The 6,778-nt window shown below is 44.1% G+C and overlaps 1 long non-coding RNA gene across 1 annotated transcript; it reads right to left on the bottom strand.

Moving 5' to 3' along the window:
• Positions 1 to 754: 754 nt before the first annotated feature.
• LOC144381819 (uncharacterized) lies at positions 755 to 5,499 on the bottom strand. The gene is made up of 3 exons (XR_013447703.1): positions 5,280 to 5,499; positions 4,117 to 4,263; positions 755 to 1,391 (listed from the first exon to the last, which is right to left on the bottom strand). It is a non-coding gene; the product is annotated as an uncharacterized LOC144381819 (long non-coding RNA).
• Between the last annotated feature and the right edge of the window lie 1,279 nt (positions 5,500 to 6,778).

Genomic DNA, 6,778 nt, shown 5'->3' with positions numbered 1-6,778 from the left:
GCCCAGGTCACTGTTAGAAAATTGCAGAGCTGAGGGTAGGGTACATGCATATTCTTAACCATTAATTAGCCAGAATGTTTTCCTTCTTCCCACCTGCCTGCCTCCCTCTCCGCTGCTACCTTTGTGCTTTTGTTACTTATTTCCTCATTCAAGGATACTTTGGAATTAGTTTATCTTAATTTCAGTGGACGAATATGATTGGAACTGTTAGCTGTTGAGCGTGGGGGAATGGGAAGATATTACTGTGATGTTTGCTCATTGGGGATTTTCTATGTCCTCTGCACCTTCTCCATTTATTAATTGTAATTTCTCTGTCAGGAAGAGTTGTTCCTTCTCCCTCATTTATATATTTATATTAGGAGGGGCTTATGCATATTTATTTTAATTTATGGTTATAATCTCATACTATCATTATTTATTTTGTTGCTCAAATTGTCCCCGCTTTGCCTATTAGGAGCTTAATTAGGTTGTATCCTGTATCCTTTCAACATGCTCCATCATTCGTGAGTACTTCTTACTTTTTGGCACTTTCCTTTTTCCCCTCGGCTCATCTTGTATTTTCCTTGCCCCAACCCTGCGATCAAACTTTTTTTCGGAAAAGCATTAGTTCCTTTTATCAGAGTATCGGTTTTGAAACCAAGATCTTGGTAGTGGGTGTGCTCATTGCTTCTTGGTCCTTTTAGTGGACAGAACAAGGAAATATTTGTACGTATACCAACACACACACATCTACATTTATTTCAATATGTGTCTGTTCCATTGGTAAAAGCCACGATGAATACAGTCCTTCTAAAGTAAATGCATGTGTGTCTCTAAGACAGGCTTCTATCTCCCAATAATAAAGAGAACAACAGGTCCATCACAACATTGCAGAGTCAATAGTACTAGTTTACTTCCAGTGTTATAATTCAGATAGCTGAGATTGTTAGGGAAGAGGTCTAACCTTATGTAATTCTGAAACCAGAAATAAAGAATCATAGAGGTATCCAGTGCATGTTTCCTAAACTGCTATTCCATGGAATATTGTTTGGGGAGGTGTTAAAAGCCTTATGATAAAAGGGCTCTGTGGTCCAATAAATTTGGGAGACTTGTCATGGTAGATCCCCCACACTTGTGTAACACTGCCCAGGAATTATTACAGGAGTTTAAAAAAAAATGCGTTTTCCAGAAAAAAATATATTTTCAGAAGAGAACATTTGTCAGACAACTTTATGGAGGGGAAGATAATAATAAGAAAAAGTAAGCACGTCTAACCTGTATGGCTTTTCTGTTGCACAAATTGATTTGGGACGAAACGTTGGTCTCTGCAATAACCTGGAAACTTTGACATGTGACCACATTCCTTGTTAAGAGAAGCTTCCGTAAGTTCGTCTTCAAATGGCTTTTCAAACCTAGAGGGAAAATTGCATTCACTTTACTGAAGGGCAGATATATTCTGTAGAAAAAGCAGTGTTCTCTACTCCTGCCGTTGAAATACAGAGTCACGGGATTTAGGGGAAAGCTGACGCCAAAGACAAAAAGTCCTGTTTCAAAGTAGTCATTTTGTGGATGAAGGTAGAAACCTACAATCTTTCCCCCACCACAGCATTTCATATTTAAACCTTCTATTTTTAACGTGATGGTGGGATTCATGGCTAATGCTTATGAGATCTGTGTCTAGACAGTTGAGAAAAACAGGAAATGAGTTACATTGTCGTAGCTTAAGAGAATTTAACCTTTTGTCTTCTAGCTCCAAGCTGTGTCTGCTTTGAAAAAACATTCCTACTCTCCTGAGAATTTCAGGGCATTCAAGGGACTATAATAATCCAGGGCCTCTTCAGGGAGCAGAGATAGCTATTTTGGTGAAAGAGGAAATGAGAACATGGGGTTACTGTGCTTTACACCATAAAATGAATGCAGCCACTTGGAGGAACACATTCACTGCCTTCTCCTGGATTCTAAGTATGTGCTCACAGCTGTCTCTGATTGTGTGCTCCCAAAGGGCAGGAGCTCAGCCCGGATCATTCGTTCTCCCTCTGTGTTCGATGCAGAGTTGGATGCTGCAGGCCATAAAGTGTCCTGCAGAAGAGCAAGTTCAGAAGAAGCATCTGGCATTTATGGAACGCTTTCTGTGGGCCACACACCGAGCGAAGCAGGAGGTCAAAGTAGGAGGTCAGATCCTACTTTGCTTGGGGTAGGAAAGGAGGGCTTCCTTGAGTAGGTGGCATTTAAGACCCAACGATAAGAAGAGCCTAGCAAGGGGAACAGACACGATCCCATTTACTCCTCTTGATGACGCTAAGATTCGGTAACAACTGGTCTCCCCATTTCACCCGTGAAGAAACAGAAGCACAGAGATGTTAAGGAACCTCACAAGAGTAGCAGAACTGGCATTTGAACCCAAATCAGTATGATTCTAGAACCTGTGCTCTTTGTTGGCGAGCCACAGCATTGTGGGGCTGTTGTGAAGATGAATGGGATGATGCGTGTAACAGACTTATCACAGTTCCTGGCCTATAACAAGGATCACAGTGAATTCCTGCTGTTATTTGCACGTATAAGTATCCTAGTGCTGTTCTTCAGTATTAAGTAGGTGATGCTACTCATCTCTGCTATGTAAGACACACAGTGCTTAGTGTTCCTAAGTAGCTAGTGAGTCGAAATGAATAGCGGTGGTGAGGATTTCTACTCAGTGCATGTAGTACATATGGCGCTCTAGTGGGGCTGGAGGTACGTGATCGGACAGTGGATCAGGTTAGAGGGTTGGTAAACAAGTGAAGGGAACTGGCCCACCCTGCAGTAAAGTCTACACTCATGGCCTGATGACGCATTGCCTCCTAGAGTCTAAGAAATGGCCGTATACACATACAACAAATATTACACTAAGGGCCTGCTTTGTCAGACTCCGTAGGGAGACAATATTAGACTAGACATAAGCCTTGTGCTCGTGGAATTTGCAATCTAGTAGGGAATACATTAAAACCCAAAGAATGTAATGGCATAATTACAAATTGTAATAAAGTGCCACCAAGGAAATCATCAGAGGGCTGAGATATAGAATAATGGGATTGGGACAGGAAAGGGGAGGTCAGATCCTACTTTGCTTGGGGTAGGAAAGGAGGGCTTCCTTGAGTAGGTGGCATTTAAGACCCAACGATAAGAAGAGCCTAGCAAGGGGAACAATACAGACAAAGGCTTTGAAGTGGGAAAGAGCTCAACAAGTTGGAGGGGCTCAAAGAGGAGGGGTATGGCTGGAGCATAACAATGAAGGGGGGATGAGGTGGGACCAGAAGGATAGGCAGGGGCAGACCATGGAGGGTCTTATCCGCTCTTCGTAAGAAATTGGGTTTTATTTGAAGTGTAATGGAAACCCACCAAAGGGTCCTAAATAGATGAGTGATGTGATCTGATTTGCTGCTGTGGACTAGACAGGATAAAAATTCTGTTGAGGTGGTGTGGACCAAAGACCGTGGTGGCTGGGACCAAGCAGTCCTTACAAGAGGGAGGCCGGATGGTCAGAGACCATTGGATGATGGGAACTGTGTGAGGCCAAGATCCAAGGAATGTGGGCAGCCCCTAGACACTGGAAAAGGCAAAGAAATGGATTCTCCCCAAGGCCTCCGGAAGGAACGCAGCCCTGCCAACCCATTTTAAACTCCTGACTTACAAAACTATAATATAATAAATATGTTGCTTTAAGCCACTAGGTCGGTGGTAGGTAGTTACAGCAGCAATAGGAAAACTTTACAGCCCCTACGCCCTAAAGGAGTGAGGGGAGGGAGGGCGTGACCAGACCCAGGGAGAAAGCTACAGGAGAGGGTCCACTGACAGCCGCCATGGCCTGGCAGGAAGGTGTCGGTGGGCATAAGGGCTCTCCCTTCACCCTGTCTCACCACCCAGAACTCTCTTTCTTCCACTGGCCTCATCGAACCAGAGCTACAGGCAGGGGACCCATGATGCAGTTCACATGGATCATCCTCTCGGGCGACAAAGAGGATGGACAAGGGTGGGGAGAAGGGTGGAGAGCAGATCTCGAGCAGCAAATGGAAAATATCCAGGCCAGTGCTGGTTGAGCAGTTTGCCCCTTATCTGGAACTTACGATAAAGCAGGAAGTTTGGAGTGGTTCCCTCACTTACCTGTGCCTTCTCTTTTGTGAGTTCTCTCTAGCAGAGCCTTCGACCCAACTTCTTTGGGTTTTCCTCATATTTTTATAGTGTAGATACATGATGTCAGGGCACCTGTTTCTAATGTCTAATTCACTCCTCGGTGTGATGGAGCAAGTTCTCAAAGCAAATGATATGTTAAAGTTAGTCTATCATTTACTGTAAATATAAGAGCCAAAAACAGGCTGACATCACAGTAGCATGAATGAATTGACCTAAACTTTTTCGTATTTTTCCCTAAAACAGGGGTCCCAAAACTTCTGTCCTTGGACTGACGACATCAGCATTCTCAGGGATGTTTTAAGATTCTAGAGATCTGGGGATTCTGTCCTTGGAGATTCTCATTCAGTAAGCCTGGCTGAGGACTGTGAATCTGTTTTCTTTTTAAAATGTGCCCCCACAGAGGTGCCTGGGTGGCGCAGTCAGTTAAGCACCCGACTTTGGTTTTGGCTCAGGTGCTGATCTCATGGGTTGTGGGATCGAGCCCTGTGTTGGACTCCACGCTCAGCGGGTGTCTGCTTGGATATTCTCTCCCTCTGCCCCCCACCTCTCAATAAGTAAATAAATCTTTAAAAAAATGTGTCCCCAGAGAGTATTGTGAAAAACAGGTGCCTGAGATCTGGACTATTTTTTAGAGCAAAACGACTACAGACTTAGTTATATGTTGTGGTTCAGTCCGCTTCAGTGTTAGACCAGTACCAAGACATGCCTTGAAGTGATTGGAAAAATTATTATAAAAACGACAAAAGCAACTCTTGCCAAACTTTCAAACAACCCAGAGTCATTTAACAGTTGAGGAGTGAAAGTCCCCTTTCGTGGCTCTCTTCTGTGTCCATCCAAATCAGCCTACCACCCGCCCCCCGCAACGGAGAGGTAACCTTTGTTAATAGTCTGGGGCATCCTCACTGATGTGTTACATATTTTATTATGTATATTTTCTTTTTTTTTTTTTTTTTAAAGCAGGCTCCATGCCCAGCGTGGAGCCCAACATGGGGCTTGAACTCATGACCCTGAGATTAAGACTCAGATGCTCAACTGACTGAGCCACTGAGGTGCCCCTATTATGTATATTTTCAAACCTACTGCTGTAGACTGAATTGCGTCCCCCTGAAATTCATGTTGAAGCCATTACTAACCTCCAAGGTGACTGTTTGGAGATGGGAGGAAGTTCAGATGTGAGATCAGGGTTCTGCTGTGTGAGGCCAGAAGGAGAAGGAGGCTCTCTGCAAGTCCGGAAGAGAGCTCTCACCAGAAACCGGACGCCGCCAGACCTTGATCTTGGACTTCCCGGCCACCAGAGCTGTGGAAGAATGCATTTCTATTGTTTAAGGTCCCAGTCCAGGGGATTTTGTTATAGCAGCCTGAGACCACAATACCTGCCAAAAATAGAAAAAAAAAAAATAGTGAAAAGAATCTTCATTTACCTATCCCCCAGATCCAACAATTAGATATGATTAGATATGTGTTCTAGAAGCAGTAAGATGGATGTGTTGGAGGGGTTCAAGCTGGAGATGGGGGGAGCATGATAAATACCTTCTGCAGACTTCCAGGCAAGCAATGTTGACAGCTCTAGTTGGGGGAGGCAGTGGAGAAGGAGGGGAACCATCAGGGAGGGATTGAAGAGTAGAATTGATGGGGTACATGAGTTTTAGTCATGAGTCTGTGCTTCATTGAATCTAAGATGCCAGTGGTTATAAGATGCAGCTTGAATTCAAAGATATTAAGAATGAAAAGGATGTTCATCTTGGAATTGGTGAAATGCAGTAGAATTAAAAGCTGGGACCGCCAACTCCACATGGGAATACTGGACACCAACTCACAGTTTAGTGGTTTGTAAAAGAGAAGCAAGATTTTGATATCTGGAATCCTGATACATGATATGGATTAATGAGTGTGTCTTTTTTATGCTTCCCAAGTTGAACTCTTGCTGTTCTTGATTAAAGAACGTGTTGGGGGGGGGGGGTGTTTATGTGGTTGGGAACTTAAAGGAGCTCTCAATTTATCAAAATGCTACCCAGATGTGATGATGTCATTTGCAACGCCACAGTCATGCTCAGTTTAGAAGCAGCCAAATTCTGTTTATTTAATAAAAATGGATGTTTTGAATGGTGGTGCTAGGGGATCTGGCCTCCTGCATCCTTTTCCGGGAGCTTTCTTGGGCTTCTTAGAGAGAGCTTGGATTCCACAGGCAGATGGAGCTATTATCCTTGTTTTCTCTCCTCAGTGACAGGCCTGCAAAGCCTATAATTAGAGTACCAGCATCCCTTGTTTTGGAGCTGGGATGGTTATATAAACACCAAGAGCAAGCATTGCTTGCCCAGGCCGTACTTCGAGGACCTGAAATTCCCCTTTGGAGGGCATGGCATCCAAATCAAACAAGGCACCTGGCTGAGGGGCAGGATGCAGCTTTCTGCAAGAAGAGCCAGATGCAGGCTTGAAGGATCAACATGCCAGGGTGGGGGCCCCAGTCATACCAGCTGGGGAGATTGTATCTGCGTACCCCGGGCCCCCCAAATGACTTTTTGCCTTTTCTAATTTGAAATAGGATTGAAGAATTCATGTGAACGTTTTTTAGAAAGTTCAGGCAGAGCCAGACCTCTTTGTTGCAAGTTATTTTAGGACTACATTTTATTGG

This window comes from Halichoerus grypus, chromosome 5 (genome assembly GCF_964656455.1).
Source record: "Halichoerus grypus chromosome 5, mHalGry1.hap1.1, whole genome shotgun sequence".
Taxonomy (NCBI): Eukaryota; Metazoa; Chordata; class Mammalia; order Carnivora; family Phocidae; genus Halichoerus; species Halichoerus grypus.
The sequence above is the reverse complement of the archived record's forward strand: the minus strand, read 5'-3'. Positions and strand labels throughout refer to the sequence as shown.